Source organism: Triticum aestivum, chromosome 7B (genome assembly GCF_018294505.1).
Source record: "Triticum aestivum cultivar Chinese Spring chromosome 7B, IWGSC CS RefSeq v2.1, whole genome shotgun sequence".
In the NCBI taxonomy this organism is placed as follows: Eukaryota; Viridiplantae; Streptophyta; class Magnoliopsida; order Poales; family Poaceae; genus Triticum; species Triticum aestivum.
Window position 1 is genome coordinate 259,999,267 of NC_057813.1, and position 10,349 is coordinate 260,009,615.

Sequence of the window (10,349 nt, forward strand, 5' to 3'; positions counted from 1 at the left end):
TGAACCGTTTCCATTGTGTTGCCTAATCACACACAGTTCATCCTAGTGAACTGTATGCTATATATCGCACACGCCTTCATCTGGCTGCCCGTTTCTTATGTTCCTCCTCATCCCAAACAGTTAATTGAACCGAACCGTATGCCCTGCATCGCACACGCAACTAAAATCTGAACCCTGTTTGATGCATCTGTCATCGAAAATGTTTTTGCACCTTTTTTGACGGTTTTTTACACCACCGTTTGCGATTATGGCATGGCACACAGTTTCATCGAAGGGTCTCTGATCGTAGTGTCGCGTTTGGACCATCCTGCGGTAGTGGATGAGCATAAGTGGTAGATCTTCAACTGACGGATCAGCAATGTTATGCAAACAAACACGTGCATGATGGCACGGTAGATCAAAGTTTAAACAGCCTTATTATAAGGCATTCGATGGCCCAAAGAGGATAAGTGTTTTTGAGACGTCAACAATAAAGTGCTATGATTAATAAAACGGCTCATGACTCCTGGCGGGTTGAAGCCTCCGAATCATCCTGCGCTTCTTCTTCTTCTTCTTCAGCTCCTTGATTATCCATCAAAGTCAGGTGTAGCCCAGTTGATACTGGTCAACGCTCTAAACATAGCTTCATCATCAATAATGGATCAATATCAGGAGCGAAGGTATGCTTACGAATGGGCGGGATGAGATTCGTCTCCTGATGAACCGGCGCCTTCACTTTCTTGTTCTCAGAGCCATAAGCCGCTTGGTATGTGGATAGATTGGTTTCTTCAGCCAACTTACTTGCTAATGGACGCATTGCTCTTGCTATTTCTGCAAAGTCATTAGCACTGAAGGCAGGTCCATCCTCTTTGACACTGGGGCAACCATTGGCCAAATCTTCTGGATCCAGATCTGCTTGCCATGCCTTTGCCCGACTTAAGGCAGTCAGTGCGCCAGCTCTAGCAGAGGCTCACTTTAAATCATCAATCCTTTGGGGCAGCACTGATAGCCTCTCCAGTGTATCTTTGATGAGAGTGGGTGCAGATTTCTTGTGCATAGTAGCAGCAATTGTACATTGGGTGCCAGTGTGTAACTGTTCTACAAGGGTGTAGACAACTTTAAGCCGGATGCGCATATCTGAGCCAAACTTAGCGCTCTGAGAACCTATATCAGTAAAAATTATCGGTAAGCCGGCAGGTGTTTATAATATGTTTATTGAGATGCAAAGGAGTCATGTTTCCTACTTACCGAAGATGGCTGACGGCATGTTATTGATCTAGTGTCTTAAACTGGACAACTCGTCAGTCACCGGTTTAAGTGTGGCTTCAGCATCCTCTGCTCTCTTCAATAGAGCTACCTTTTTGGTCTCCCGGCCATCTTTGTCAGTGTTGAAGTTTTGTTTCAGCTGCTCAATTTTTTCTAAAGCAGTCTTCAGTTCTGATTTGGCCTTGGATGTCTCAGATTGCTGAGTTTTAATGTTGGCCTTCAGATCATTCAGCTGTGCATTTTTCTCAGTCAGTTTAGCCTGTGACATAAACAAACATGGAAGGTATTATGATCATGATTACTTTTTGAAATCCCAAACACAATACAAGTATTTTCCGTGGCACTTGGGGCTAATATTTATTGCTCTTAAAGAACTTTTCAAAGTCCCAAGAACAATACCAATATTTTCCTTGGCACTTGGGGGCTAATGTCTATTGCTCTGTTCAAAGATGAATTTATCTGATGACTTGCGTGCAATGATATGATCCGGTTTGTCAAGATTACATATTCAAGTGTTGATTTATCAATGTTGGTAAGTCCCGATTTAACTATGCTAGTTAAATCGACCCTCAGGGGCTACGGATGCGAAGTTCATTTCTGCTACTTAAAGTCTCGGCTTAACTTGATGATTGAAGCCGACCCGTGGGGGCTACTAATGATGATGTTCAGTTTCTTTATGGCAATTGGAATGTCTACAACATATTCAATCCTATCATATCCTATAGACTTGGCGGCTGATAGACATATAATTATGAAGAGAATAGTGATTGGATTACCTCATAGCGTTCCTTCATCAAATTGACTAAGCCGGCTTCAAAATCACGGCTGGTGTATAGATGGTTCAAATAACCAGAGTGGGTGTCTTGTGCACTGAACTGGGCATAGCTCTCTAAGTCTACCTTCCACTTGCCTTTATCATCAGCAGATTTCTCTTCCTTGGCGCTGTGCTTGGATAAGACAGTGGGGTTGTCCGGTGTTGTGTAACCAAACCCGGTGACGACGACGTCGTCAGTCTTATCTTCAGCGGGCTTAGCTGGGCTTGGCGGCTTAGAAATGGCCGGCTCAATATCCATATGGTCTATGGATATTTCATGGTCTTCTGATGGCGGGTCATCGATGGTGGCTTCTACAATTGGATGAGAGGATTCTGGTTGTTGTTTTCCGGCTCAGACGGGTTGGAGTCATTGGCCGGCTTATTCAGTTTCGCCTTTTTGCTGGGTTTGGCCTGACCATTGAGAACAAGAAATACACATATGTCAGCATATTAAACAAGCATGAAGTTTGAATGATTGAATATACCCTTACCCATTCACAGTCTTGAAAGTTGGGATTTGAGTTCCCGTTGAGTCGCCAGAGGAAGAGTGAGATGCTCCCTGATAATTTGAATCAGACGGGTTAAGAGGTTGACGAACAAGGCCTGCCTTGGGATAATCTAAGTCGGAAATTTTTTAGACCTCCGGTCGACGTTTGCGAGGTGCTGGGGTGTTCGGTAAGCCAGAGGATAAAACTCCACCACGACTGTTCCAGGTTGTATGGCGAGCTTCATGTTGCTGCTTCTTCAAAAGAAAGTCGGGATCCAAATGAGCTAAAGGGTGAGAAAATCTTACTTTCTAGCTTCCTTGTCAGGTTTCCTGTGTTGGCAGAGGTTCTGAGCCGGAGAAAATAATAATTACCTCTGCATCATCTGCACGGCTGGCATACGCTTCATCCTGATAATAGTCATTGTCAATAAGATGTACACAAAACGAACCAAGGGAATCAAGTTCTACCTTCGACTCATCATCATCATCTTTGTCATCCAAATTAAACTAGTACAATGCCCGTGCGTTGCTACGGGCCTTTGAGGCCTCCTTTGGTTTGGAGAAATTTTATAGGAATTCTATAGGATAGGATTTTTATAGAAAAAATATATTTAAAGTCCTTTGGTTTGTAGGAATAGAATCGTATTCGTATGGACAAAATCTTCCTATCCTTCACATTTCATATGAAAATAATATTAACCTAGACTCAATGGGAAAAATCCAATGATATGAATGAAAGGACATCTCTTTTCGTATTACTATTCATATGATTTGAGATACATGACATCTCATTTACTATAATTTTTATATTCCTATTATTATTCCAACCCTATGAACCAAAAGGGGCCTTAGCCTTTTTTTTCTGCTTGCATATCCAATATTGTTGTATAAAGCTTAGAAAATTTTCGACCCCTTCCAACGACATTGCCTCGGGACCCTTGTACAATATGATTCTTTTTGAACATCGACATAATCCCTCGCCATCTCTGATATGTACTCTGCAAAAATAAACATACATAGAAATAAACCTTTTGTATTATTATGTGCAACATATGAACAAGGAAGAACAATTATTTCTATGCATCTCATTGTGTAAAACTCAATGAGATTTACCTAGCTGACCGTGCCATTTTTATTCATCGCAAATCTTCAGTAACCTATTAAATCATACTTACCTAGCTGACTCTTGTATGCGCAATTTGTTTTTTGGCAAATCATATTTATTAGGAGCTTATTAATAATATACATCAGTAAACTACAGTCCTCAGTATAGAACAATCTCATTCCACACATCTGTATGTATTGTTCAAGTGTTCACAGTAACACTGAATTTATATATTGCAAAAAATTCAGCGGTGATATGCACATCTTAGAGAAAATTTAAAATAATGTCAAGATAAATTCTTGAACCCAAGTACATGGGAGTACAGAACTCAGAACATGTAAGATTGTAACTTATCCAAGTCCCAAGTAAGAGGGTCAGGATACCACATATCCAACAATGCTTTCCCCCAATGTCTTGAGCTTCCTTGCACACAGCTCAGACCTGCACAACAAATATTTGTAAGATGGTGATAATGCAACCTGGCTACCTGAGACTCAAGTAATTTTTTGTATGCGCCGAGGATAATAAACAATAAAAAACATTACACTGTTCTCTAAAATTGGTTAGGACCAGAAAAGGAAGTCAAGGCCAACTACACTATCATCTCGCAAGTATTGGCACCATCTTGCTTGCTCCTGGTCATTTCACCAAAGGATAGAAAATACTCCCTCCATCGCAAAATAAGTGACTCAACTTTGTACTAAAGCTAGTACAAAGTTGAGTCACTTATTTTGAGACGGAGGGATTAGTAATCAATTTGCAGACTAATATTTCTCACACAACAGTATAGTAAGATTGGTTCTTTCCATCTCCAGCTCAGCGACAAGCAATGTAAAAATAAGCATATTTATGCAACGATAAAAATCAGCAAGCAGTTGTCGTCTTGCCGCCCTTCTCGTCGGGGTGGGTGAGGGGGCTTGTAATGTGTCCTAGCCTCCGCCGAGCCAGCTGCATCATCCTACCAAGGAGCCGCCACGCCTGGCAGAGAAAGGCCCCCCAATGCCATGGAAGGGGACACTTCAGTTCTCTTTATTTCCAGTATATAGTACTGGTCCTGCAAATCACATCAGGTCAATCTATTTTAGAAAAGAAACCAAATATTGTTACTCGGAGAAAGACATTAGTGTAGCTTTGATAGCAATGACAACATACCATGATTCCACCAGGGTCAACGGCTGATAATTATGTGATTGTTGTATTTGTTGCCTAGCGATGACCCTGTGAGCCGGTGCTTATCTCAATTTGATGGGATCTTGCAGTAGATCTGAGATATTGTGAAATTTGACAACACAGATGCTGGATTATTGAAAATTAGTTGCACGGATGGATCATTTGTGCTGTGTGTACCTTCCTAGAATAGTTGCCGCTTCAGAAATAGTTAGATTTATGTACCATCGAGTTGCCAGACAGGACTTGGAGGCCAAGTTTCCTGTACAAAAAATTTAACAGGTAATTTTATTTTCTTATCTAAATTGTGCAGGATTGATATAAGATGACGATTAACATTAAATTCATGTACTGGCATGCCAACAAATAGAACTATAATGGGTTCTTGAGCAGACCACCGTTGTAGCTTTGTCTGCATCAAGGGAATCTGCTAATTTTCCCCAAAACGTCACAACGGCGGGCATTCTGGAAAGATATATCATTGTTTCAGTGAAGAGATAAGAACACAGAATGAAAAATGATAAAAGTTGGCACACGTTTGTGATGTGATTTTCTCATATCTGGTCAATCGATCCGCCGCTCGGCGCAAATATTCTTGTGATGCTGGTAACTAATCCAACATTCACAAGTTCAGTAAATTGTAAGTTGTAAGAAGTGGAAAATTATACAATAAAAACAATTCTTAAGAGTGGCTGACCTGACAACAAAACAATTTGTTTAATGCGGCTTTGATACTGTGTACATTGTAGGTGGTATATCCATACTTGGGAAAGTTTGGTGGCTGAGGCACAATTGGTTCCACGGTAGTTTTTTGGGCAAACACTACTCTCCATGGACAATCTACAGTTTTGTATCTTTCCCTAGCATAATGAACCTGGTAAGCGCCAAGCTTGTAAATTGTTGTTCCTTCCGAGATCCTGTTCTTGAAGAGTTGTACTTGGAATTGTGCCTTCCATTGTTCCGCCCTAGAAAGGAAGTAAATATGTGTATGGTAAACAGGTCACTGCCTTCAGGACCCCAATGTTCTCATATCCTTGTAATGCGGACGGTAAGGATGCCTCTGCTGGAATATCTTGTAACGTCTCAGCAGCATTTCATCCATCTATGAATTTTCAAAATAAATATATGTATAAGAAAACCTGCTCAGCAGAGCAACAAAATTACTGTGTTTTAACAGAGACTATTGAACTCATGGCAAAAAAATATAAAAATCTAAACGCATGCATCTCCAATATATATGTTTCTTTCTTTCCAAAGAAAGTGACCACCCCAGCCGGCACAATCCAGTGCAATTTTTGTGCTGAAACTGAAAAAATGGAGATGTATTACTTGTCAGCTTACATACACAACGAATCTACAATTTAATTACTTGGTCCACGAAAAAAGCCACATCTTGGTAAGCCATTGGAGCTTGGCAAATAAAAGAGGCATTCATCAGAACAGACTGATTCAAACACAAAATCAGCATATCTACATTGTAGCTATTTTATCATTTCAAGTAACAAAGTAGCTTCTTTGATAAATGCATGAAAACTAAAAAAGGGACTGGTGATAGTCATCTTGGTTTAAATTAAATTAGAAATAGCTGCAATTGTGGCTGAATTTAATATGTCAGTGATTCCAATTCTTTTACATAATGGTTCAGAAACTTGTTAAATCTCCCAAAAAAGACCAAAGAACAATGAAGAAAAAATGGGCTACAGTCATTAGAAAGTCACAACAAGTGAACAACCCTTTATATTGGACATGTATTCAGACCTGCTAATTGCTCTCATGAAATTTGGTAAGTGCATAAAAAGCAAAACTAATAGTACTAACTTCATAAAATCTAGCTTACATATTCTGTAGAAATAAGTGTGTGATTTCTTGATCTTTTGTGTTTCTTATCACACTAACTTCATAATAATTAGGTAATGTTGAGAAGAACTTTCTGCATTAGTCGTATCGAATACTCGTTATAGTAGAAAACATCGAAGCATTATGAATTATGAATGAGCACATATATAATTCAAAGAACATGGTAGATATCATGCACGAACTAAAATTAATGAATAGAGGAAGCACCGAGACGGAGCTAGACGTGGCTAGCATGTTTGTGCCGCTGGAACTCACCACACGTAGTACTTCAACATCATCTCTTCACCGCCCCTCCATAGTTTTGTCCCTTCAGGCAGCTGGCGCTCTTGGGAGAAAGAAAACTCCCGTGAAGACAGTCACCATGTGGCTGCTCATGTGTGTCCAGCGAGCGTGCGACAGGCCAGCGCCTCCATATGTCTCCATTGAATAGGAACCTGCATGTCCTGCCATGCCATGGCCCGGAGGCAACCATCAGGCTGTTGTTGATGTTGTACAGACAGACAGAGTCCGAGGAGCAGAGCACGTTGGAACTGTGCTGCAGGCCGTGTTGTGAAAGTCCACGATGTCCATGCCAGTCCCTGTCTGTAGCGATTTTTGTTTGACGAAGAACACAATAAAGCATAAAAGCTAACAAACAAAGGGAAAATTCACATTCTATTAAGAGAGCCTCTTTATCATTAAAAAGATTAGAAGGAAGATTCAAACATCAAAGTCGCGTTTTTACGAAATAAAGCTCGTCGTGCCCGAACTTGTATCTCCACTTGCCGAAGCTGATGACCCAGAGCCCTTGCATCAGAGAACCTGTGAACTACTACATCAGAGAACCTGGTAATTATTTTCTTAAATACAATAATTGTATCGAAACAATCTCTCAGGTGGTAGATACATTAGAGAACAAGTTTTTTCATGTTTTGTCAGGGCATGCTAGCATCAGCTCATGCACTTCCTAGCAATAGGTCGCTTGAATTGACTATGGTGTTAGTAGTGAGAGTACATGGTGGGCCATGCATGTGCTACCATGGTGTGCTGAACTACTGATATCTTGCGATTGTGCTGAATCATTTTATTATTTTCGTTGACAGGGCGTATGCATGCTAGTGTGCAAATGGTTTCGCATCCAAAAATTCATAAAAACACATGTTACATTCTGAAGGGAAAATGCATCTTACATGGTATAGTCACCATTTACTGCCTAATCAGCTGAGTGCCTGAGTTATCGATAATCATGCATAACAATGTTGTTTCAATCATTTTAAGGGGCATCAACTATATTAGTAAATGTAGGAGTTTGATCTGATTCTAATATAGGTGCAGATATGCAGAAGCTCATACAATCTCGTGTAAAATTTGTTTTGTGAATCGAATGAGCGCCCTACTAAATTATAGTAATATACCTTTTTTAGGGGGGATACAGTAATATATCTTAATGTGATTATACTTGTAAAAGAAGGGGAGCCTTGGCGCAGTGGTAAAGCTGCTGCCTTGTGACCATGAGGTCATGGGTTCAAGTCCTGGAAACAGCCTCTTACAGAAATGTAGAGAAAGGCTGCGTACTATAGACCCAAAGTGGTCGGACCCTTCCCTGGACCCTGCGCAAGCGGGAGCTACATGCACCAGGTTGCCCTTTTTTTATTATACTTGTAAAAAAGTATACCAAAAGCAGGTCGGTTGAGTAATGATTAAGTTGCAAATACCATGTTGAGAAGTGAAATTGAGAAACCATACGTGCAAATAAACAGGAGTAAATATATACTGTCATTGAATTTTAGTAAACTAACCATTTGCACTTGTGGTGACTGGTGGGTCATTGACTAAAAAAAGGGTAACAGGACTCCCTTAGGGCAGCGCAAGTGTCTTAATGGCTCTGATGGCCTTAGGAATAAATATAAATGGTGGAAAATGATAGCAAATTTAGTTCGTCTAACGCCTAAGCTTCACAGATAACAAATTGTTCAAGTAGCAATCTTGCTATCTGGTGGCATATAACTGCCATTCATAATCCATGAAGAATTTCTGAAATTTAGATTATTCTGAATATTTTTAGTTACCCAAGAGACATTCAGCAGGTTACAGAGGGCATGCATACTATCTAATCTAGGGACATATATATGTTACGTAAATTCTGAAATTGCCTAAAAATACTATGCAAAATAAGAGCTTCATCCCTACCTCAATCAGATTTCATGTTTGGCTTAATTCAGAACAGTCAACACCCTTTTCTGAAGTGGATCCAGTGGGGCATCAAGCCTTACCTCTGTTTGGAGCTCGTCAAGCAGGTGGCTTTGTTCCATGGCATGGACGAGATGATCCTGTACATCATCTGCGCCCCTGATATTCTGCTGCATGAGAAAGTGATCAAGAGGGTGACCCGGTGCAGCGTATGGTGTTCATCTTGCAAGGGAAACCGAGGAGCATGCAGCCGCTGACCAAGAGCATGGTGCCAATGTGCGTGCTGGGTGCCGGGAACTTACTCGGTAACGAGCTGTTGTTGTGGTGCCTGCATCGGTCGTTCGTGGGACGGCTTCGTCCATGGGGTTCAACGGCGGCGGCGGCCCCGGGGATCCGCCGCGGCAGCGCTGTGCGGAGTGCGGCGACTCCACACAAGCACGAGCTGCTTGGAGACCTGACCTGCCCTGAGGTTCCGCGATGGCGCCGTCGGCGGCGGCGGCGGAGGCGGGGAACCCTAGACAAAAGATTGAGGAAGGTCGGCGGCGGCGATCCCGTACCTCGTCGGTGAAAAACGTGATGGATCCGCCGCGGCGCGGCACAGGGATGGATCCGCCGTGGACTGGGCGTAGGGGAGGATCGGGCGTGCGATCGGGCGGCGGCGGAGTTCGATCTGCTGTGTCGGGTGGCGGCGGAGATGGATCTGCTGTGTGAACGAGGGATCGGTCACGGGTTTTTTTTTTCACCGGTTTATTTCGATGGAGGGTAGAGCAGAGGTGGTAGGATGACGAAAAAAAACGGCGGTGGGAGGATGACAAAAATAAACCAGCAAAATTAAACGTGCGGACTATTCATCAAGTGCTTCATTAGGAGTAAAGATAATTCGGCAGTGTTGGACTTCTTCTTAGCAAGCCTTTTGGTGGCCTTGTTTTTTGTCCGGGTTTTCTTTGTTTTTTTTGGCAATTTCTTGGTCCACAAGGGTGAGTCGGCCTATAAACAATAAATGAGTACGAGCAAGCACAAAAATGAAAATATGAATCAAGTATAAGTTGGGTTCAAAACTCACAGCTAGCGACTTATTGAGAGTGTAGAAAGGGGCCAATCCAACGTTACTACAATCTTCTAAGATTTCATTCGACAAAGTCTTGGTCATTTCGTTGATGTCTTCCTCAGTCATTTCGGTGTTACAGTGGCGCTGAGGATCTGTTAGCTCGCCGGTATACTCACACATTAAACCGGGCGGATGCTTAGAGGCAAGACTCTCCAGGCGACCCAACAGCGAACTAGATCAATTCCGTTCATGCCATTCGCCATTAGAGCCCGGATCTTTGCGAAAACTAACACATATTTCTTCCATTCTGTTGTGCTGATACAGTCCGCAAGATGATGTCTGCTACTAAGTCGGCTGGCGCGGAAACCCGGGAGGGGGTTCTCTCCTTCTGGTGAGGTATCTTGGCAATAAAACCAAGTCTGGTTCTAGTCTTTCGGGTGACTGGGCGGATTAGCAG

General features: G+C 42.0%; 1 long non-coding RNA gene across 14 annotated transcripts; it reads right to left on the reverse strand.

Annotated features, from left to right (window-relative positions):
• Window positions 1-421: 421 nt before the first annotated feature.
• On the reverse strand, window positions 422-9,598 carry LOC123162709 (uncharacterized). 14 transcript variants are annotated; one of them, XR_006481434.1, is made up of 11 exons: window positions 6,931-9,596; window positions 5,214-5,920; window positions 4,999-5,080; window positions 4,804-4,915; window positions 4,197-4,705; window positions 4,035-4,092; window positions 2,700-3,544; window positions 2,551-2,618; window positions 2,022-2,470; window positions 1,228-1,504; window positions 424-1,143 (listed from the first exon to the last, which is right to left on the reverse strand). It is a non-coding gene; the product is annotated as an uncharacterized lncRNA (long non-coding RNA). The 14 variants fall into 14 exon arrangements; XR_006481429.1 differs by having other exon boundaries at window positions 427-1,143; window positions 2,700-4,705; window positions 6,931-7,476; window positions 8,928-9,011; window positions 9,147-9,596; XR_006481431.1 differs by having other exon boundaries at window positions 427-1,143; window positions 2,700-4,705; window positions 6,931-7,476; window positions 8,928-9,014; window positions 9,147-9,596.
• Between the last annotated feature and the right edge of the window lie 751 nt (window positions 9,599-10,349).